We start from the raw sequence: 24,361 nt of genomic DNA on the forward strand, positions 1-24,361 counted from the left end.
TCATCTAGAATATTTTAATTTTATGCTTATAGAAAAAGTTCTTATTTAGACAGATTTTGGTCACACATCACTCTCGTGAATACAATTGAAGGAAGCTATGAATGAAATAAAGCGAAGGTTTTGAAAGTCATGTTGAGTGTCACAACTTTTCTTCTTGGAGTCATTGATGACTAGGGGTGGCTAGTTTGCCTGGGAGTTTCCTAGGATATGGGGCTTTTGTTGCTAAAACGGGGAATGTTGGTTGATTGTCATATATGATGAGTGCTTTTCTACACAGTATCATCCTCTATGTCATCAAGGGCTGTGGTGACTCACACTTCTTCAGAGTTCTCTCCTGTCCTCCAGGATTTTCTTCCAAGTCTCTGAAACCCATTTTGCCAGTTTTGATTTGAAATTTAAAAAAAAAAAAATTCCTGGAAGGTGCAAACTCAATATTTTCAGATCCAAATCATGACATACTTTTTACTCAACTGGACCTAATGGGGTGATTGAAACACTGAAGGATGGCAGTAGACCAAAGCAGTCATCTTGCTCATAACTTCAGATCCAGACCATTAAATGAGTCAGGTATTAAAATACTTAGTTGGTTGCATTGTTCTGGGGCTTTATTTTAGTGGCGTAGGAATCAATGTCCCCTGCATCTCTCTTCCCTTTTACCTGGGGGAATCTCCTTCTGACATGTGAGAAATCTCCATTCACGGTGTTGTGAGCAGCTCTGTTGTGCCAAGCAATGCCCATAGCTCAGTTGAAACAATGGCTACATCACTAAGTTCATTCATGAGTGGGCAAAAGTATCCAAGTCATGGCCACTTCCATATTGTCAAAAGCACCCTGCCTTTTTTTTTTTTAAGATTTATTTATTTATTTATTTCTCTCCCCTTCTCCCCCCGACCCTGGTTGTCTGTTCCCTGTGTCTATTTGCTGCATCTTATTCTTTTTCCGCTTCTGTTGTTGTCAGTGGCACGGGAATCTGTGTTTCTTTTTGTTGCGTCATCTTGTGTCAGCTCTCCGTGTGTGCGGCACCATTCCTGAGCAGGCTGTGCTTTCTTTTGCGCTGGGCGGCTCTCCTTACGGGGCGCACTCCTTGCACGTGGGGCTCCCCTAGTGGGGGACACTGCTGTGTGGTAGGGCACTCCTTGCGCGCATCAGCACTGCTCATGGACCAGCTCCACACGGGTCAAGGAGGCCCGGGGTTTGAACCGCGGACCTCCCATGTGATAGACAGATGCCCTAACCACTGGGCCAAGTCTGCTTCCCCACCCTGCCTTTTAAAATGGAGTTAAAATGGAGGGAGAAAAAGTGTGTCTAAGAATTGAAGAAATATATCAGTTTAAGCTTATCTGGGGAGAGATTCACTGTAGAGTGATGATGTAGATGAGATGGCCATGTACTTCCTTGAGTCGTTTTTGGTATCTTCTCAGACAGTTTCTGTCATACTCCTGCTGTCACTCTTCTCATCCTCTTGAACTTCCACACAGCCCTGTCTCAAAATTCCCCAAAGTTTATTTGACCAGATGGAAACCTTTTCTGGGATGTTGGGCTTAAAGGAGAAACAACCCATTTCCAAGTACTTCAGTGACTGTCCTTTTTGACTTGTCTCTGCTCTGCTCTGTCATCACATCTTAATTTTAGGAAGAAAAGCTTGAATATTAATTTCTATCCAGACTACTTTTGCATTCGTTATAGTCCCATTTTGAACATGGACACTGAAGTGAAGGGTATATCAATTGTTTGAAGAGTTATGATGTGTTATTTTGATTTTCGGGATATTTTCAAGATCTCTTTGATTCCTGTCACCTCGTCTCTCCCCCAGCCTGGTGACTTTGCTTCTGATTTTGCATTCATGTTATTAAAATATGAGTTTCCGACAAGAATTCTGAGTTTTCAATAATGTTGTTAAAGTATTATTTTTCAGACAATGATGAGCCCAAGAATGTACATGCCATGCATGTGTTCATACTGCTTTTTTTTATTGCTCTTAATTATGGGTTTTGATTTTTCTCCTGTTGAGTATAGACCCTCTGTTATGTTGTGGTAAGGACTGAAAGTGTATAAATTAAACGCAATAAACCTTTCCAGATAGAAGTGATAATCTATGCTATGATCTCCATGACATTTTAACCCATTAGAGATTTTTTTTTTTTTTACAACCACAATCCAACAGTCAAGACATGAACTTTAAAAGACTATGGGAAGTATGTTAATTGCTCTATCGAAAAGCTTCCTTCAAATGAGAATAAAAGAAAGTGACTAAGTTAAGGAACTCGCCAGGTAATCTTCTCCTTGCTCTGTTATCATAACCCTAATCTTTGCCACTCCTTACACTCAAACATAAAAGATATGTTAAAAATAGTTCCCCCAAGTCACACTAGTTGGCTACCATTTCATAGCCTCAAGAATACAGTGGAATTATATCATGGAATAGACCACGAAGCTTGAACTGAAAACCTGAGCTGGCGCATGTTGCCATGGCTTGGGCTCTGTAGTCAGAGGGCACGTGCGTTTAGTCCGCCATGTGCCTTGATAGGATGAGTTCCATCAGACTGAGCAGTGATGCCATCATTCCTAGTTCAAGGCACAGCCCTAGGAGGGGAGCCCAGCCCCCAAGCATTGCTTTGATCCTTCCTCTTCTCTAAATAAAAGGACGATCTGCTTAATGTTTCCAAGTATAATTCATGGACACACACATCGTCAAATGTACTTTTAAGTATCAAGTCATTTAAATAACACTGGCAAGGCAGCAGTCATTGATGAGGTGCTCCTGACCTCGTGGTATTTTCAAGCCTACAGGAGCAAGGTTAGCCGTATTGGTGCATGTTTAGGTTTTCTTGAGCCACTTCAAATATAAATGCCCTTGACAGCGTCAGGTAGGACCACCAGCACACTTCCCACCCCAGGATGGGTAGGAAGGTGGGGTGTGGACGGTGCTGCTCACAGGCTGGGCAGGCTCCTGGTCCAGGGACCAAAACTGATTGGCCATGAGCTTATAGGGTACGTGGAGCGTTTGGCAGTGTTTATGAATTCCAAAATGAGTTATTGGATTATGTTTGTAAACTGGTCTGTTGGAGGTATCACTTTTAATTGATAAATTATGATTAGGATTTGATTGGGCCAAATCAGTAGGGCATTGAGTCCTTGCCCCTTGGTGGGCAGGGGCTCACAGAGAAAAGACATGGCAAAGGGAAGTGCTGTGAGTTTTGAGCTGGAACCTGGGAAGTAAACACAGAGGAGAACACAGAGGAATAGACAGCCCTTTAGACACGGCAGAAACCCCAGGGAGAGAGAAAGAGCCAGTCACCTACTAGTCTACAGCTGACCTTGTGGAGAGAGGCAAAGCCTAGAGAGCCTCATAGTCTACAGCTGGTCTTATGGAGTGAGCACAGCAGCTGAATCCAGAGAGAAACAGAACCCCAGGAAGAGAGGAAACCGGGAGCCTGAACCCTTGCAGGTGTCGGCAGCCACCTTGCCCCAACACGTGGCCATAGACTATGGTGAAGGAAGTAACTTATGCTTTATGGCCTCATGACTGTAAGCTTCTACCCCAAATAAATCCTCTTCATGAAAGCCAACTGATTTCTGGTATTTTGCATCAGCACCCCTTTGGCTGCCTAATGCAGTAAGGGTCAGGTCCCTGTGAGTGCCGATGTTTTGGGGAGTTGTCATGTATTTTAGGTGGGGGAGGGAAGCAGGTTGTAATAAGAAAGCACTCAAGGTAGAGCCTAAAGAGAGTTCAGACGAAAGGACTGGGATCTCTAAGTTTCCAATACTTAGTTATGATTACTTGTCTCGTTCTAAAAAAAATGACCTTTTTACTTAACTTTTGCAGTTGGATTTCTCCAATTAAATAAGCTTTAGATTAGGCAATACTGGGTCCATATGAGCGAGAGACACTCAGAAGAGAGTATTTCTAGGGTTCATTTCTAAGAGTTCTAAAATACTCTCATTGTGTCTCATGGGAACCAAGGTACCTGAACCAAAGGCTCTTCTCTTCAGAAGCCGAGTCTCCATTGTACTGGACCTGTCGGCTCTAAAGTCCATCTCAGGAGCGTCCATCGATCTGCACGGGTGGCCGTCCTTGCCATCTTGGGTCATGAAGGTTTGTATGACCTAACATGCCACTGGACATCAGCTAAGACAATTGGTCCTGTTATCAATCCTTCTCAATCAGGGCACCACTGCATTCCATTTCAAGGGGTTTTTTGCGGGGTGGCGTGGGTCATTTTTGATTGCGACATTTTTTGGAGGTCACTTAAGTCATTTATGGATCATGGCTGCTAAACACCCTGTAGTAAAAGCAAAAACTAAACTAAAATAAAAACCAAAATAATAATAATTTTAAAAAAAAGAAACATCCTGCCGTAAATGGGGAAGTCCTGAATCATGAGCAATTTTCTCACCCAAAATGTTAATATCTCCCCCATTGAGAAGCTCTGTAGCGTGTATGTTAAGATGCTGTGAAGGCTTCTGGGAAGGGAATCCTCATTGTGACACAACAGCACAATCTACCAACCTCTTCTATCTTGTCGTGGTAAGGAATGGTGCCTTGAAAATAGGAAAACCAACTGCTTTTCCTGAACATTACCAAAACAGGGCTATCAATGTGATCCTATGGTTTTGGCCCATCGGCTGATGGTATAAAGAATCTTCACCTTACCTGCTTTGGAAAGTGCGGATTTTGTTGCTAATATGAGCTGTTACCAGCTCCTAAGTAGAGGGAGACACACAGTTTTCCTGTTCTTGTAATTTTACCAGCTCTTATTTAGATAAAACTTGACTGTGAAATGCCATCCTAAAATGTTCATGGTTTTCTAAAATAATAACCATAATATTATGACGAAAGATTTTTGCACACTGTGATTCATATGTTTACAAATACAAACAATGGGGGAAAAACTCACAAAATATTGTGCAAGGTTTCAAATCCAATTTCCAGATAGGTTGAGTGGGTGCCTAAGTTTTGTGTTTTCCACGACTATTTCTATATTGCCTAATACAAATAGAAATTCTTGCATGTAACCAGATGTTTGTTTTCCTAACACAGAAAGAAAAGAGTGATTCTTTTTTCTACTTCAATGTATGAAATGTTTTTTTTTTTCTTTTCCAGAAACCCCCAGCTCAGATGCACATCTGGTTATTCTTGAGGTCGAGTTTCTCTTTGTGTCTCTCTTTTCCAGAAGAACTGACTGAGAGGCTCAGAAAGGTCTAGTCAGATATTGGAAGGTAAAGAGGAATGAAAATGAGTTGAATTTGGGTCAGTCCAGTGTTGACTTGGAAGACTACTTTTTTTTTTAATGTACAATTTGAATCAACCAATATTTGTGGACTGGCAGTCTTGTATTTGACCTAGAGGTGTTCCTATGTTCAGAAACTTAATGAATAATGAAGGGGAGGGGAATGTTTGTGTGAAAATCAATCACAGAGCGTAGATCCTCTGAGAGAAGTGGGAAACTCTGCATTTGCAGAGCAAGGAGCATCCTAACAGGCCATGGTGGGGATTAGAAAAGGGATTATGGAGAAAGTGACTTTTTAATTGCTCAAACCACCAGAACCCTAAAATTGCATGTAAAACTGTCTAGTGCAGCTGATTCTCCTTCATTGTCTTTTCATTGTTTCTAGGGTTGGTCCTCTTGCGACTCGAGATTTCCCAGATGACAACAGGTGAGTTGCCCTGTACCAACAAGTTCTGAGGAAAAAAGGAATGATAAAATCACCTAGCAACAGAATAAGTCACAGTAAAACACTGAGGATGAGTCAGGAGAGGAAAGGGGTTGAATTTGGGAAAACAAGTCTTGGGTAATATGAACTTTGATGGAATGAGGTACTTTATAAGATTTTCAGCTTTTGGTGATTTGTTGATTGAGATAGAAGGTAATAATTTCTGTGGTTTCTTGGAAACCAATTTGCATAAGATATTTTTCAGAAACTTTTCTGTTCATTCTGTGTAAACATGTAAAAAGCGATCCAAGCAAGCCACCTTATGCTTTGAAAATCTGACCTAGTCCCCTTCCTACTAAGGAATTTAGAATTGTGTAATTTCTGGATTTGGATAGATACAAAGGACCATTCAATGTAACTTCTGAGAAGCAGAGAGGTCAAGTGGCTTGCTGACCACTCCTTGGACAAGACACTCAGTGGCTTGGGAGTTCTGACATCCTAAATTTTAAAACGATTGTGTCCAACTCAGTGAATTCTTTAGCCCTAGGGGGTCAATGATTCTAAGTTTCCTGATCCTAAGGTTGCCTGCCTATTGTCTTTCGTGTCACTTCGGAGCTTTATAAGGTGACTCTGTCTATTCAGAGAGCATCCTACATTCATTTGATTTTCATACAGAAATAAGAAATGCATTCCATGTTCCCACATAATGTATAGAATATATATATTTCCAATTATTTACCACTTATAAGTAAATTCATGTAGTTGAGAGAGTCTTTTCTTTAGAGTTACACAGATGATAAAAAAAACTTCTGGGAATTCATCCTACTTTAAGGGTGATTTCCTAGATTATTTGATAAAATTGAGATTTTTAACTAAATTTTTTTTTTAAAGATTTGTCTTATTTATTTATTTCTCTCCCCTTCCCCCCATTGTCTGCTCTCTGTGTCCATTCACTGTGTGTTCTTCTGTGTTCCCTTGCATTCTTGTCATGTGTCGCTTTTTTTCTTTTAGTTTTGTCGTCTTGCTGCATCAGCTCTCCTTGTGTGTGGCGCCACTCCTAGGTGGGCTGTGCTTTTTTCCTACGGGGCGGCTCTCCTTGTGGGGTGCACTCCTTGCGCGTGGGGCATCCCTACATGGGGGACACCCCTGCGTGGCCCGGAACTCCTTGAGTGCGGCAGCACTGCGCGTGGGCCAGCTCACCACACGCGTCAGGAGGCCTGGGGATCGAACCCTGGGCCCGCCATATGGTAGACGGATGCTCTATCAGTTGAGCCATGACAGCTTCTCTTAACTAAATATTTTAAGATTATTTTCTAAAACAAGCACTGTTAATCTTATTAATAGGGAAATAAATACTAAAAAGTCTCAAGGACTGAACTACTTTTTTCTTGGAACATTATTTTTACTTATTCTTATTAATAGGGAAATAAATACTGAAAAGTCTCAAGGACTGAACTACATTTTTCTTGGAACATTATTTTTACTTATTCTTATTAATAGGGAAATAAATACTAAAAAGTCTCAAGGACTGAACTACTTTTTTCTTGGAACATTATTTTTACTTATTCTTATTAATAGGGAAATAAATACTAAAAAGTCTCAAGGACTGAACTACTTTTTTCTTGGAACATTATTTTTACTTATTCTTATTAATAGGGAAATAAATACTAAAAAGTCTCAAGGACTGAACTACTTTTTTCTTGGAACATTATTTTTACGTGGCAGAATGACTACCAGACAAACTGCAATTATGAAGACTTGGCTATTTGCTAGGCATTTTATTGAAAATGAATGAAGTGAGCATGTTCCTTAAAAAAAAAAAAAAACTGACAGTACCTGTTGCTGACAACAAAATGCATGTTTTGAAGCAAAAATTAGAATTCTGAAAGCTTGTATTTGCAACCTGACATTTGTCAGTTTCCCAGTACTTAAGTACTTTTCCAGTGAGCTCAGTGATGAAATTAACCAATTTGATTTTTAAAATATATTGTATAATGAAATGTGTCAATATTGGGAAGATATGCATAGCTCTGTGAACTCTTAGTTTCCAGATGACCAAGGCAAAATGTAATAAAATTATACATGGGCAAAAGTCATTCAGCGTGCCAGACAATCCAATTAAATTTTTTTTTTTTTAGGTATCAGAGCTGGGGATTGAACCAGAACTTCGTGTGTGGGAAGCTGGCACTCAAACACTGAGCCACAGCGGCTTGCCTGAGTTGGTTTTTTCACTTATTGTTTATTTTTGTTTTTTTCAGGAGGCACCAGAAACCTAACCTGGTACCTCCCCTGTGGGAAGCAGGTGCTCAACCACTCAAGCCACATCTACTTCTATCCAATGGATTTTGTTGTTGTTGTTGCTGTTTTTTAAATTTTTTAAATTTTTCGTTGAAGTATATCGTTCATTACGTGAACACATGTAAACAATAAGTGTATAGTAAAGATTGCGAACTTACAAAATAAACATACATGACATCACCCAGGGGTCTCATACATCTACCCCTCCACCAACTCTTCGCATTGGTGTGAAACATCTGTTACAAATTATGCAAGAGCATCGTCAAAATATTGCTACCAACTATAGTCCGTATCTTACATTTGGTGTATTTTTCCTCCAACCCATACTATTTTTTTAAAACATATTTTTGTTACAGATATTGTGAACTTGCAAAACAATCATACAGATAAGTAGATTTCCCATACAACTCTACACCCTGGTGGAACATTTGTTACAGATTATGAGACAATATCATCAGACTCTTGCCACTAATCATGGTCCATAGCATACATCTGGCACACTTTTTCTGCCCAGTGAATTTTGATGTAACGTTATACAAAGAGTTTTGGAATCTGGTTTCAGATTCTACTTTGTAACTGATCTTTAAGAAACTATTATTTGTCCAGTTTTGGTGTAGTATCACAGAATACCCACAATTATCTGAAAAGGTTATTAAAATGGTCCTCTCTTTTCCAACTACACAAAAAAATTGAATCACAGAAGAGTTGATGACTAAAAATGCACAATTTTAAAGCAATTAGTTTTTCTTAATAAAATATCTGAATTATGCCTGTTCAGTTAAATCATCACGACTTTTCTTTCTAGGTTTCCTTTGCTGTTTGTAATAGCTTCATCAAATACTACAGCCTGGGTTATAATATTGGAAAACCATTAGTAAGGGTAGTGACATTACTATGTTTAATAGTTAATATTTATTGAGCAATTACCAAATGCCAGACATCAATCTAATGGCTATACATGTATCAACTCATTCCAACAATAATCCCATGAGGTAGAAAGTGTTACACTTCCATTTTATAGATGTAGAAACTGAGGCACAGAGAATTAGTCTTGCCCACATTTCCGGAATCGGAATGTGGCAGAGTTGGGGGTTGAACCCAGGAAATTAGCCTTCAGTGTTTCACTCTGACCTGCAACTTTCTGTAAGAGAAATTTGCAAATGAAGCATCACCATGATGTCAGGAGCTATGCTGCTTTTTTCAGGACAGTATGCCCTCATTTTATGCAACCAAAATGTTCCAAGATCCTTCATATAAGTTGAAAATCATGGATAATAGTGAACACTACTATTTAATAAGTATTTCTTACATAAACATACCTATCACAGCTTTTAACAAATAAGGCAAATAAATACTTTAGTAACAATAAGTAAACAAAATTAATCATAGAAATAATTTTTAAATATTTTAGTTCTCATTCTTTCTTTGCCTTTATTTTTTTTCTGCATATACGTGAATCGCATGTGTTAAGGTTTGTGTGAAACGAGGTACTACTGTATTGTGTTTCTGGCATCTACCACACTGCCTGGCTCAAAGAAGGAACCCCCAAATATTAATAAAATGATTGTTGTTAGTGAAGAAGGGGAGGTTCACACAGACAATTCATGTTATAGAGGTTCTCTAAAGTTTGGAAATGACACGTATAAAAGTATAACTTGGGGGAGGGGATGTGGTTCAAGTGGTTGAGCAACCGCCTCCCACACGGGAGGTCCCTGGTTCAGTTCCCAGTGCCTCCTGAAAAAGACAAAAACAAACAACAAACAGAAAAAGTGAAAAAGCCCAAGGAAGTCAATGTGGCTCAGTGGTTGCGTGCCAGCTTCCCACATACACGGTCCCAGGTTCAACCTCCGGCACTAGTACCTCAAAAAAAAAAAAAGATCTAACTTGGAAACTTAATGAGAAGATGGTTTTTCAAGAGCCGAGGTAGCAATTAAGCCCTTTTATTTTACGGTGGCTAAATAAGATTTGGTATTTTGAGGTTTTTGTCTCACATGGGGAGTAACTCTATTCTGATATTTTCCCTTCCCTATCAATGATCAAGGAGAGACAAAACTTTGTCTACTCACATATAGACATATGTCTATTCACGTATTGGCACACAAGTGCTGTGTCAATATGAGCTCTAATTTTAGCTAATGAGAAGGCACAGACTCTGCACTCACTTTGTTTTTATTTTTAACCTACTGTTGTATTTGCTAACAAGGGCATCAACAGACCAAACCTTAAAATGTGGATTGCAAAATAGGAGAGAACAGGACTCATGATTGCCAGCAAGTACGAGGTCTTGGGCAAGATGATTAAGTAGTAATTTCCTTAAACTGCCAGGATCACGTCATTCGGTCATTTCAGGTCTTAGGTTGGATGTTTTCTCTCTAGCGTCACAGGATGAAACTCCTGTCGCTCCTGCTGGGAGGGTGTGGGCTTGACATCACGGTGAATTTGAGAGTTGACATCCCCGTTGAAATGCTGCTCCCCCTTGCAGGGTACCGCCCACAAACCTCCGCTGAAAGGCCATTTTTGGAAGGAAACACATAGGGAGTGATTCTTACCACTTCGAGGACTTATTACGTATACCAGAAGGTATATGCAGAGTCACCGTCGGCGCTTTTGCCTGGTTAGAAAATTGTGTCAGATTTTCATGTCTCCAGGATATTGGAATGTTCTGGATGTCCTGGGATGACTTCCAAAAGGACAATTCCTCAGCACTAGGGAATATTTTAGACAATTGAATAAAAATGACGTGAGCTTGGCTGAATATTATTTAATGATGTGATTATGCCATTATTTGGCTCAACTATTGCCTTTCTGTCTTCAAACCTCAGCAGAGAGCAACCCATAGCTTCCCCTAATGTCTACGGAAAGAGAAGCGAAGGCTTTTGTATTTCCCCTCACCTCTACCCAATCCGTAACTCTGGCATTTAATCTCTCAGGGCCTTACTTTTTGAGCCGTAAAATGAGGAGGGTGTATTAGGCTATCTGAGATCCCCTTCAGCTGGAACATTTTATAATTCTATCTTCTTCCTCCTCTAACTTAGTGTCTCCGTTAACCCCAAAGATTCCATCGTGTGGCTTAGAAAAAGACGATCCTTCCTTAACTCTCTTCTGCCAAAAATTATTGCAAAATATAGATTTTGTTAGAAGACTCTTTACAACCATTGGCCAGAAAACTGTCGTAATAAATATACAATCTACGATGTATATCCTGGAGATGACACCCCTTGGATGTGATACCTTGTGCAGTGGCCAACGTAAACTACTCTACCAGCACTTCTACTTGCAGCTTGTGCCTTCTTTTTCATTTCTACCTTCTTGCCTTGTGAACCTTTCCACTCCCTAATTTTCAAACTTTAAGGAACTTTATTTTAGAAGCTTTTAGTAATAGTTATAAAATCTACTTATGGGAGCGGCACCCACACACCCCTGTTTCCACATTTGCTAGCAGATAGAAGGACCTGGAACCACGGCTTATTCTTGGCGAGGACTAGGCAGCATAAGGAAAACAACAAGTGCCTTCTATTCAGCAATTATTTTGCGGGAGGCCCTGCTGAATTTTTTTTTTACAAAATATGATGATGTATTTCCAACATATCAAGAAATAGAAATTATAGTGCATATAACTCCTACATGCCTTAAAGATCAGACCTCCTGTGAACCCCTTCTAGTTTCATCTCCCTTCTTCCTCCAAAGTTGACCAATATTGGTCATTTGATATAAACCATTTCCATGCATTTTTTTTTTGCACTTGACCAAAGCTGTCTTCATGTAGCTAACACAGAGTATTGCTTCATATATCTTAAACAGCAGAAATGGTAATACTCTGTATATTCTTCTATAACTTGTTTTCTTTTCTGAGATTTAGTTTTTATGTATTTCTCTCCCTTCTCCCTCCCCCATTGTCTGCTCTCTGTGTCCATTCGCTGTGTGTTCTTCTGTGTCCACTTGCATTTTTGTCAGCGGCACTGGGAATCTGTGTCTCCTTGTTGCGTCATCTTGCTGTGCCAGCTCTCCGTGTGGGCGGCGCCACTCCTGGGCAGGCTCCGCTTTTTTTGGGTGGGGCAGGTCTCCCTGCAGGTGGGGCTCCCTTATGCAAGGGACGCCCCTGAATGGCAGGGCGCTCCTAGTGCATATCAGCACTGCGCGTGGGCCAGCTCCACGCAGGTCCTATCCTTTGGGCTAAGTAACAGTTTTAATCAGGGAAAATCTCAAGCTTGTGGGGATTTTCTGCTTTATAGCTCTACGTTAGCGTTAAATATTACATTAGCTATAGAAAAATGCTCTGGGGCCTAGAATGAGGTCAAAATTCTGTTTCTTGAGAATATGGAAACACCCAACAGGAAGGTTAGGATGGTTGAATTTCAAACTATGAAAAGGAATGACCTAATTTAGGAGTATCCCCACATTCTGCTCAACAAAGAAACCAACTTCAGCAAGTTTGTTTGAAGCAGGTTCAGTGACAGTATTTCTAGTTTATCAGAAGAGTTACATGCAGAAAGCTTACATCTCACCAAAGAAATACCTCTCCCAACATAATTCCATATAATAGTGCCCTTTTCAAGTTTCCTGTTTGTGTTAGTCAAGGTTCTCTAGAGACACAGAATCAACAAGAGATATCTGTCAATAGTATGCAATTCTGTAAGAGTCTCTCACACAGCCGTGGGGATGCACAAGTCCAGGTTCTGCAGGCAGGCTGCAACCAGGGGCTCCTATGAAAGTCCAGTGAAGGTTCTTGATGAGTTCTGGGAGATGCTGGCTGTCCAAAGACGAGCTGGGAAATTCTCTCTCAATGCTGGAATCACTTCCCCTTTTAAGGCATTCAACGATTGGGTTAAGCATCACTCATTGCTGGTGGCAGTCTCCCTGATGTAATTCTAACCAGCTATCTATGATTTACCACTGCAGTAAAGTCAATGGTGACTAAAGTCCATAAATGCCCCTGTATTATAGTTCGCCCAGTGCTTGCTTGACCAGACAACTGGGCACAATTACCTGGCCGAGTTGACACAATAGTCTAACCATCACACTCTTTTACTAGGAATTTGCAAGATGTACCAAGACATTGAACTTGTGGGTAGCGAAGAACTGATGATTTTTCTAAAAGGTCTAGGACAATGGTTCTAACTTTACTCAAGGAAACTCCACTCAAGCAAGCAAATAGGTCTTTTCAGTTTAATTTGTTCTGCAAAGAGAAAGGGCAGCTAGAGAGAGCAAGCAATGGATTTGGTAATCCTTTGACTACTAGACAAGTCAAAGGATTGTAGCTTCAGCTGGTATCTCCAATAATGATCGAGATGTGTTTGTATTTCTGCAACAAAACAGTTGTGAATAAGTGATAGGCTGTAAATGCACGTTCTAAGGACTACCTCCTAAAGATTAGTATGGTTACAGCAATATCTACAGAGCTGGGAGTTGACCCACCCTTTTAAGTCTACCTTGCTTATCCTTTCATCTTTCAGTACTTTTTCATAAAGTTAATTATTATGCAACAGTTTGCTTCATTGTGATTTGACATGAAAGTAATTTCACTTTTCTCTTTGTTTTTCTTTTTTTCCTCTTTCTCTTCTTTCTCTCTCCTGGGGCCACACAGGGGTCAACAGGTCTAGGATTTAACTTATACATGAAAGACTTAGGTTTGTCTATTTTATAGAATTCAAAATACAAATGGTCTATTTCTAGACACTTAAAGTGTGAATGTTTTAAATATGGATCTCATGGAGCTTATTTGGGGGTGAAGGAGTAGAATTCTCTCATGGAAGCCATGATTCTAATGAAGCCGAGGTTTCATGTTGGTGGTTGAGAGAAATATGTTGTTTTAATTTGCTAAAAGCTGCTGGGAGCAAAATACCAGAAATGGGTTGGCTTATTTTTTTTTTTAAGATTTTATTTACTTGTTTCTCTCCACCCGCTTGTCATTTTTCACTTGCTGAGTCTGCTCATTTTCCTTGTTTCTTTAGGAGCTGAGCCTGGGACCTCCCCTGTGGTAGGCAGGAGCCCAACTGCCTGAGCCGCATCTGCTTCACTGGGTCGGCTTTTATGATGGTGATCTATTAGGTTAAACGCTTACAGGGCTGAGGCGGTGAGAATGTCCAGTCAAGGCATCGTCAGAGACGCCATCTCCCTGAAGGCTGGCTGCTGGCGATCGTGGACTCTGCCCCTGGGCGAGGCACAATGGTGGCTGGTCTCTGCCTTCCCCTCCAGGATGCCTTACACTGGAGTGCAGCTGTGGGCGGTCGGCATACGGCTCATCTCTTCCCCCGGCCCCGGCCCCATCTCTTTCAGCCCCTTGGGGGTCTCTTTCTGTGCCTCTGTGCTCTGCTGATTCCAGTTTCTCTGTCTCATCCACTTTTTTCTCTGTGCCTCTGCTCTCCATCCCTGTTTACATAGCACGCCAACAAGAGGGCTAGGCTCAACCTGGGTTACGCCTCACTGAAGCAATGCAGTCAAAGGAATGGATTAGCCAAGAACATGAGCCTTCCCGGGATCCACAAAAAGCCCCTTGTCCCATTTGTAAAAGGAAGACTTTTCTTAATGCCATGAAACACATGGACAGCAAAAAGAAGAGACAGTGTTCACGGATACACATTCATATTTCAGTTTGATGTTGGTTGAAATTTTATTCAATTCTTCATCAGAACTGGCTTGTATATTTATTTCAGAGAGACCACTGACCTCTCCCTTTCTCTAATGCTATTGCATATATATCATGTAATAAACATATACATACTATGGTAACATCTATTTGCATGTAGTTTGACAATAAGGGTGATACAGGACAGGAATAGAGAAGGTTGCCGATAAACAGTTTTATTTGTAGTTTTAGAAAGGAATTGTCAGGGGTTCTAGGTTTTAGAAAGACTCCAGGAATAAGGGATGGTTTCTCAAAAGTCAGCATCATCCAATATCTCTTGGACTACCAAAGTAGATACTACCCCAAATAGTAGGGCTCCTGAGGGCTCTGGAGACACCCAGGTCCTACTGTCATGGCAGATGGCTCTGGAATTTGGTGCCTTGTCAGTGGGTCCAACTATGGAGTTTATTCTCCAGAGTTGGACTCAGTTGTGACTTCTCTACCCATGCCTCTTCTGTTCCTTCCAGTTGAACCTAATAGTTGGTGCTGGAGTTGGTAGGTGTATGCCCAAAAGACTTGAATCTTTGGGCTGTCCATGTGCCAGTTGGGCCATGAATCTCAACAGAGTTGCAACACCTACTCTCCAGTTCCTTAGACTCACCCAAAACAACTAACAAGGAGGTGAAGATGAACAAACACCATACCAAGGAACTGAGAGTCCACAACTGCAAGCAAGAGAGCCCCATCCATCAGCCATTTGGGATCAAGGCCCCCTCTCAGTTAAAGGTGGAGTGGGCATCAACATCCCCGAATCCTCAGGATTGGGGAATAAAATATGGACTAGAGTGGACTTACTGGTATTCTACTATAGACTTACTGTGATCCTAGCAATGGAGGAAATTATATCCTTGATGTGGTGACGTGGCTCTGGAGGCACTGAAGGCAAGAAGAGGTTAAAAGAAGTGTAATATGGGAGCATTTTCAGGACTTGGAATTGTCCTGAAAGACATGGCAATGACAGATACAGGCCATTATATATCCTGCCATAACCTACAGAATTGAGTGGAAGAGGATATAAACTGTAATGTAAACTACAATCCATGCTGTGTGGCAATGCTTCAGATGTGTTCATCAATTGCAATGAATGTGCCACACTAATGAAAGTAGTTTTTAATGTGGGGAAGTGTGGGAAGTGTGGGGAGTGGGGCATATGGAAATCCCTTACATTTTTTTTTTTTATGTAACACTGTGTGTAATCGAAGTAAATTTTAAAAAATTTAAAAATATATTTTTAAAAATTCCAAAGCATGTAAATGACACCAGATAAAGCGAAACGATTCTTTAAAAAATATTCTTATTTTACAACCCTAATGACCCAAACTATATCAGTCTGTGGTTATAAAATAAATCATGACTAAATAAATCACTAGCTCCTTTTCAGAAAAAAAAAATTCTCCAGGAAACCAGAACTACAAATATCTGGCATTGGCAAGGTGACATGACAGTGGGGATATAGTTGGAACTTTTTTGTTGTTGTTGTTTTTTAGTTTTAACTTTATTTTATTGTTACACTCTTACAGATGTATACAGTGACCACAACCACATTAACAAATGAAAAATCTGTGCACAGAAGCAAGTTGAAGAAAGTATATCAAGATGTTAACCACAGTAGTTGGGTGAGGACTACATTTTATGCAACTTCAAAGTTTCTATAATGAACGTGTTCTGTGTTTATAATGGAAATATGCACAACAAAAGGGAATTACCAAAACATTATAATAAAGACCACTCAAAGAAACCGAGACAAAATATTTAACTGTAATCCCACAATGACTGTATTTCTCATTCCTTTTCCATATTCCCATCTTTGACTCAACGTGTACTTCTTCTAACACTGTAATAACCGGAAACTGGTGCACGGAAACAAGCTGAAGGAACTAGATCAAGGTGTTAACAGTAGTTGGTGCCGGGAATATGGGTGAATTGTTTTTCTTCTGTTCCTGAATTTTCCAAGGTTTTCTATGAGTACGTATTTAATTTTAATGGAAAATACAAACTTTATTACCAAAACACCAAAGACCATTGAAGGAATTTGAGACAAAACATTTAACCATAATCCCACGATGCAAATACTATTTTAATTATTTTCTGCATTTCTTTTCACTAATGTAGACTTCAAGCCTACATAGTTAACACCGTTATAATCACAAGCTTAGCACTGAAGCAAGATGGAGGAAATAAATCAAGATGTTAACCGTCAGATGCTGAGAATAAGGGCAAAATTTTCCCCCTCCTAATGTATTGTATTTTCTAATTTTTTCCCCTCTGGTAGGTATCATGCTCATATGGAAATGTACGCAATAAACTTTGTTGTCATGAACTGGGGTTTTGATCATTTATACAAGGGACTCGTCTGCGATACCACCTGGGCTGGCTGTCGGAGACAGCGAATTCCAGTGGTATTCCCAAATTAATTTGCTCTTTAAGTCAACATCTATTAAATGCCTGCCTCATTCCATGGGTGGCACTTGGGGATCTCCAAAGCTCTGCTCAATGAAGCATTATTAAGGTTTTCTTTTGCTGAATTTTTTTCTTTATTGACAATAGACCACAAAAGGGGGTCTGGGAGGTACCCTAAGGCAGGTTATCACAATGGATAGAGGAAACACTTGACCTTGTAGTGCCCCTGAATATCTGAAACCAACCCTTTGAATATTCATAGGAAAGATTTCCTAACAGCCTTCTAAAGAAAGTTTTTTTTCAGTTGTCTTGGAGTGTCAGTTGAAATAAAAGTTAATGAGGGGAAGCGGACTTGGCCCAATGGATAGGGCATCCGTCTATCACATGGGAGGTCCATGGTTCAAACCCCGGGCCTCCTTGACCTGTGTGGAACTGGCCCATGCGCAGTGCTGATGCGCGCAAGGAGTGCCTTGCCACGCAGGGGTGTCCCCCGCGTAGGGGAGCCTCACGTGCAATGAGTGCACTCTGTAAGGAGAGCCACCCAGCGTGAAAGAAAGTGCAGCCTGCCCAGGAATGGTGCTGCACACAGGGAGAGCTGACACAACAAGATGACGCAACAAAAAGAGACACAGATTCCCGGTGCCATTGATAAGGATAGAAGTGGTCACAGAAGAACACACAGCGAATGGACACAGAGAGCAGACAACTGGGGAGGAAAGGGAGAGAAATAAATAAAAAATAAATCTTAAAAAAAAATGTTAATGAGTACTCTATGTTCTAAAGAGATGTGCTTGACTCATCTAAGTAAGACCACCTGAGAGGCCATTAAAACTGACCTGGGGGGAAGTGGATTTGGCGCAACTGATAGAGCATCCGCCTACCACATGGGAGGTCCAGGGTTCAAACCCAGGCCTCCTGACCCGTGTGGTGAGCTGGCCCAAGCACAGTGCTGATGCACACGAGTGCCATGCCAGCAGGGGTGTCCCCCGCATAGGGGAGTCCCATGTGCAAGGAGCACGCCCCGTAGGGAGAGCTGTGAAAAAAGTGCAGCCTGCCCGGAAGACACACGGAGAGCTGACACAGCAAGATGACACAACAAAAAGAGACACAGATTCCCAGTGCTGCTGACAAGAATGCAAGCGGACACAGAAGAATACACACAATGAATGGACACAGCAGACAACTGGGGGGGGGGGGGGTAGGGGGAGAGAAATTTTTTAAAAAATCTTTAAAAACAAACAAACAAAAATTGACCCCAGGCCCCTAAACCCTTCAGTCACCCCCTGCCTATAAAGGAGAAACCTCAGGATTCGTTGGAGCTAGCGAGGATTTCTTTGAAGAGCGTTGTCCTCATAAGGTGAATGAGAAGTGCTAGAACTTTCCCTTACTACACGTGTGGGAGGAGTGGGAGAGGATGCTTTCCCTTAGTCCAAGAAGGGCTACATCCAAGCTCCCAGCTCCCTGCAAGAGCAGAGTGCCTGCCAAGAAGGGAGTTTGGCGTTGCACCAGCTCTGTCTCTCCCTGATGCCTGCAGGTTGCAGATACCCATCTGTCCTGTGCAGCTTGCAGAGAAGAGCGCAGAGTTTGTTCATGGGACACCCCGGCAAGCTCTCTGGGTTACACCCCTAAGGCAACCCTGAGCGAGGGAAGGTGGCAGCTGCGCTGCTGCTGCTGGGGCCCCAGGGATAAGCTCCAAGTGGATAGTCCAGCTCAAAGTGGTGATTCAGATGGGACTAGATGCTTTCATGCCAGGAAAAAAGACGGGTTGAATCCCTCAGGGTGCCGGGAAAAGCCAAGGGATCTGCTCGAGATCCCGTGCAGGGGCAGGGAAGGTGTAGCAGAGCACGTGTGAAGAGCCGGGCAAAGGGGGAAATCAAGCTGACTTCTTTATCCACCCCCAGGAAAGTGTGAACTCAGCCCCTCTTGTCACAGACTATGCAGTGCACTTTCCCACACTTGGGGAATTCGCAGGGGTCAGCGCATCCTGAGTGCAATGGATAAACCTGGCCCTGGGAAATCTGCCTCTGTGATCACGGTAGCACCCTGCCAGGTAAGTATAAAGTTGACTTTTCACTGCACTTTGCTGAAGCTTTACCAGTCGGTAACTGTGCTTTAAGTTTCTACGTCTTTTTTTTTTAATTTTTTTATTTTTTATTGACTTTGTAATAATATTACATTAAAAATATATGTATATGAGGTCCCATTCAACCCCACCCCCCCACCCCACCTCTCCCCCCTCCAGCAACACTCATTCCCATCATCATGACACATCCATTTCATTTGGTAAGTACATCTTTGGGCACCTCTGCACCTCATGGTCAATGGTCCACATCATGGCCCATACTCTCCCCCATTCCATCCAGTGGGCCCTGTGAGGATTTACAATGTCCGGTGATTGTCCCTGAAGCACCATCCAGGGCAGCTCCATGTCCCAAAGACGCCTCCACTTCTCATCTCTTCCTGCCTTTCCCCATACCCATCAGCCACCATGTCCACTTTTCCCAATCCAATGCCACCTTTTCTATGTGGACATTGGATTGGTTGTGTCCATTGCACCTCTATGTCAAGGGGAGGCTCAGATTCCACATGGATGCTGGATGCAATCCTCCCACTTTCAGTTGTAAGCACTCTAGGCTCCATGGTGTGGTGGTTGTCCTTCTTCAACTCCATCTTAGCTGAGTGTGGTGAGTCCAATAAATCAGATTGTAGGTGCTGGAGTCTGTTGAGGCTCAGGGCCCGGCTATCACATTGTCAGTTCAGAGATTCAAATCCCCTAAATATATCTTAAACCCCAACACTAACTGCAACTCCAGCACATTAGCATGAAAATCTTATGAAGAGAGATCCCATCTGAGTCCAGATTCATCACACATAAGCACCAGTTCCAAAGAGGGGACATATGACCTGGTAGTTAACCTCATCTGCCATGACCATAACTCCCATGCGTCTCTTTAGCCCTCAAAGGAATCAATACTTGGGGGTTGTATCTGCTTTATCTGTCTCTTAGACTCTGCTCAGTTGTGCATAAGTGCAATCCTTCTGACAGCCTCCAGACTCTTTTTTAGAGACTCGTAGCCATATAAACTCATTTCTCCTTTCCATTTCCCCCTTACATTAGGTCAAACAGCATTTTAAAGTCATGTTATTTTATGTAGACAGGGATATTCTGCTGATCCGCATTAAACCTTCTGTACAAGGTCATTTTCCAGTTGCATCATCAGTTGGTAGTTGATAGTGATCCCTCGGTGCCAGGGAGGCTCATCCCCGGGTGTCATGTCCCACGCTGGGGGGAAGGCATTGCATTTACATGCTGAGTTTGGCTTCGAGACTGGCCACATTTGAGTAACATGAAGGCTGACAGGAGGAAATTCCCAGGCACAATGCTGCTCTAGGCCTTGTTCTTATTTTAGGCTTATCAGCTCACAGGCATAGTCATTAGCATCAGGGGCTCACTGTTGAACCCTCACTCCTTCCCGGTCCCCGCCGCTGCACCTGGGAGACTGTCGCTGCTCCCCTAGGGACCACTGGCCAGGAACCCAGTACCCCCCCTGCTGTGGTTTTTAATTGTTGCCACTATGAGTATATCCAAACATTACTATGCACCCTGGACATATGTTCTGTACAGCTCCCTGTCAGCCATATATCACCTGTCAATGGTATCCCATACCAGTATTCCTCCATTGCCATTATTGAACCACTCTGTGATCCAGAACTCCCTGAAATTTGAAGCCCAATATAATGTCAGGGTCCCTTACTAGGAAATGGCATATAGCGATGGGTTTAAAGGTTAGATAAAGAATACGTGTTGACTTGGAAAGAATTCTACATCCTATCTTTTTCTTTCTTTCTTTTTTTTTTCCCCCTAATTATTGAACTTCTCTTCACAGGAGCCCTAGACCACAGCAATGCATATATATAATATACAGCACTCCCATACATCCACCACAATACCTTTTCCCTTCCACAGTGATACTCTTACACCCTATTCACATCATATTTACTTAACGTGATGTACAGAGTCTGAGACATTAGCTTTCTAACAAGGTGACATCTGTGCTTACATTGTGGTGCATACTTTAGGATACACAGTTTTCTAAATTCTTAGTTATCCTATGTTTTACATTATGGTTTACATTATCAGTCTGTCATCTCCTATATGTTATGGTGTAATATTACATGTTTTATATCCATCCTTCTGTACTCTCACGAAACTCCTCTCTTACCCCCCATTTACCTTGGTTCCACACATTTAACGTCCATTTTCCCTTCCACCTTGGTGCCCACAGTGACAGCCAACCTCCGTTTCCCGAGGAGCCACTTCCTGAGATAGATGGAATAGTGTTCAGGGCCTAACTTGCTCAACTGCCCCAATGCCCTGGGAGCCACCCTTTCTCTCGAGGGATACAGTTCCCTCTGTTTGATGGCATTAGTCCTCCCCAGGATGTGAGTCCACCCCCACTCTCACTACTTGGGTTTCTACCCCATGGTGTCACCCACTCTGGCAGAATGAGCATTTAGACATTCCCCAGGAGCCCGTCCCGCATCAGACCATCCCCTCCGAGCATTCTAAACAGGTAACCCTCTTAATTATATTTTGATATGATTTTCTCGGCATTTTACTCTCCACCAACACCTGACACTCTCCTATGTTCGTATGCTACCCCTCCCTCCCCCCACTTTTGGGCAATATTACCCATCCGCCCATCCCCAGCCACCCTCAAACCCGCAAAGCCCCAACCAAAGGCAACCCCTTGCCCCCATTTTATCTCTTCTTTGTGTTCATACTTACCACCATCTCGTCATAAATTCCACCCCTGCAGACATCAGCTCACATCCTTCCTCCACCCTCCGATTTCCTGTAAGCCTATCGTTCAATCTCTTGCTATCTAGGGCAGCTTGGTTATTTCATATCATTGAGGTCATGTACTATTTGTCCTTCAATGTCTGGGTTGCTTCACTCAACATAAGTTTCTCAAGATTCATCCATAGTTTTTACGTCTTTAAAGAAATAAACAAATATACAAAAGTGTATTGGGGAGTGGATGTGGCTAGAGCCATTGAGCTCCCGCCTCCCACACAGGAGGTCCTGGGTTTGGTTTCCTGTGCCTCGTAAAGAAGAGAAACAAACAACGAGTGGACAATGAGCAGATAAGAAGCAAAAACGATGAGGAGACAACGAGCAAAAACAGAACCAGCATGGAGCTGATGTGACTCAAGCAGTTGGGTGCCCACCTCCTACAAGGAGGTCCTGGGCTCAGTTCCCAGTGCCTCCTAAAGAAAAACATACAGATAATAAGCGAAAAAAACAAAAACAAAAACAAAAAACCAATGAGTGGACACCTTCAAAACCAATGAGCAAACAGACGAGGGAGCCATCTCAGGGGAGAAAAAAAAATGTATTGATTACAACCATCTGCCTGGAAGTATGTGGGTGCTGGCGATACAATAGTGAAGAAAATAAACAATGTCCCTGCCTTTGTGGAATTTTTATTCCAGTAGGGTAAGATAAGTAAATATATAACATTTGAGGTGGCTGCCTATGGTCAACATATCAAGTGAAGAGTGAGAGGGATTTCAGGAAAAGGATACTATTTAGAGTGTCTAAGGGACGTCGTTCTGCTGACCAGGTGTTTGAGCAGACACCTGAAGGTAATGTGGGGGTGAACTCTGCAGAATGCAGGTGAAGAAGGCTCCAGGCAAGTCCAGGCAGGGCCAAGGCTGCGAAGCGGGAAAGCGCTCGCAGCGTTTGTCAGAACGGCTGGAAGGGAGCGAGCAAGGGGGGAGAGGGGTAGTAGCTGAGGCAGGCCACGCGTAGCGCTGGCTCTTTCTCTGAATGAGACGGAAGCTGTATTAGCCAGGGTTCTCTAGGGAAACAGAATCAACAAGAGATCTCTGTCAATAGCATGCGATTCTACAAGAGCCCCTCACGCAGCCGTGGGGATGCACAAGTCCAGGTTCCGCAGGCAGGCTGCAACCAAGGGCTCCAATGAAAGTCCAGTGAAGGTTCTTGACAAGTTCTGGGGGATGTTGGCTGTCCAAAGACAAGCTGGGAAATTCTCTCTCAATGCTGGAATCACTTGCCCTTTTAAGGCATTCAACCGATTGGGTTCACCGTCACTCACTGCTGATGACAATCTCCCTGACTGACTGATGTAATTCTAACCAGCTATCTATGATTTACCACTGCAGGAAAGTCACTGGTGACTAAAGTCCATAAATGCCCTTGTATTATAGTTCGCCCAGTGCTTGCTTGACCAAACAACTGGGCACAATTACCTGGCCGGGTTGACACAATAGCCTAATGATCACAAAAACCATTGCAAGACAGAGGAGTGAGAGATGGGACATAGGGCTTGTTTTAGTTTGCAAAAAGCTGTTGGGAAATGGGTTGGTTTTTTCCTTCTTCTTCTTCTCATTCCTGGAAGCACTGCATTACCAGTTGGATGAGTGGAGTGGACGGAGCAAGCTCCTATCCCATCTCCCTGTTGCAAAAATCTGTTTAATATATTGCCCTTGAAAACAGGGCATATCAGATATTAAAAGGATAAGGAAACAGGCACTAAACTTGCTCTTAGTCAAAAGGCTGAGAAGCAATGGTTGGCTTTTTTAAAAAAAGATTTATTTTATTTACTCATTTCTCCCCACTCCCTTGTTGTTTACACTTGTTGTGTCTGTTTGTTGTGTGCTGGTCTTTTTTTTTTAAGGAGGCACCAGGAACTGAACCTGGGACCTCCCATGTGGGAGGGAGGCACCCAATCGCTTGAGTCACCTCTGCTCCCTGCTTTGTTGAGTCTCTCATTATGTTTTCCCCCATGTGTCTCTTGTTGCATCACCTTGTTGCGTCAGCTGGCTGCTCCAGCCCACCGTGTCAGCTCACTGTCTTGCTCGTCGCCTTTAGGAGGAACTGGAAACTGAACCCGGGACCTCCCATGTGGTAAGTGGGAGCTCAGTGATTGAGGCACATCAGTCCCTGGATTGGCTTTTACAATGGGAATTTATTAGGTTAAAATCTTATAAGTTCTGGGAAGTGGACGTGGCTCAACTGATAGAGCATCTGTCTACCATATGGAGGGTCCAGCGTTCGATCCCCAGGACCTATTCTTCCCTCTCCCTCCCCTCAGAACCTCTAGTGGCCACTGCCTTTACATCAATGACACAAGTTCTTCCATTGCTAGAATATAAGTCTGCTTTAGTCCCCAGTTGCACTCCCCCCTTAGGTTCGTTCATCCCTCAATCTAGAGAATTTGGGGATGTCCTGAGTGAGCTTTCCTACAGTGTAAGGCTGTTCCTGAGAGTGGAAAAGAGAATTCTCCCCTTTCACTCCTCACTGAGCTGACCGATTACGGACACTCCCTCCCGAATCACCACTCAGACACTCCCAGC

The 24,361-nt window shown here is 42.4% G+C and overlaps 2 non-coding genes across 2 annotated transcripts; both read right to left on the bottom strand.

Moving 5' to 3' along the window:
* Window positions 1–18,875: 18,875 nt before the first annotated feature.
* On the bottom strand, window positions 18,876–19,036 carry LOC111764385 (U1 spliceosomal RNA). Its single transcript, XR_002797008.2, has one exon. It is a non-coding gene; the product is annotated as a U1 spliceosomal RNA (small nuclear RNA).
* Window positions 19,037–23,381: 4,345 nt separating this feature from the next.
* On the bottom strand, window positions 23,382–23,573 carry LOC111764386 (U2 spliceosomal RNA). The gene has a single exon (XR_002797009.2). It is a non-coding gene; the product is annotated as a U2 spliceosomal RNA (small nuclear RNA).
* Between the last annotated feature and the right edge of the window lie 788 nt (window positions 23,574–24,361).

Source organism: Dasypus novemcinctus, chromosome 28 (genome assembly GCF_030445035.2).
Source record: "Dasypus novemcinctus isolate mDasNov1 chromosome 28, mDasNov1.1.hap2, whole genome shotgun sequence".
NCBI lineage: Eukaryota > Metazoa > Chordata > Mammalia > Cingulata > Dasypodidae > Dasypus > Dasypus novemcinctus.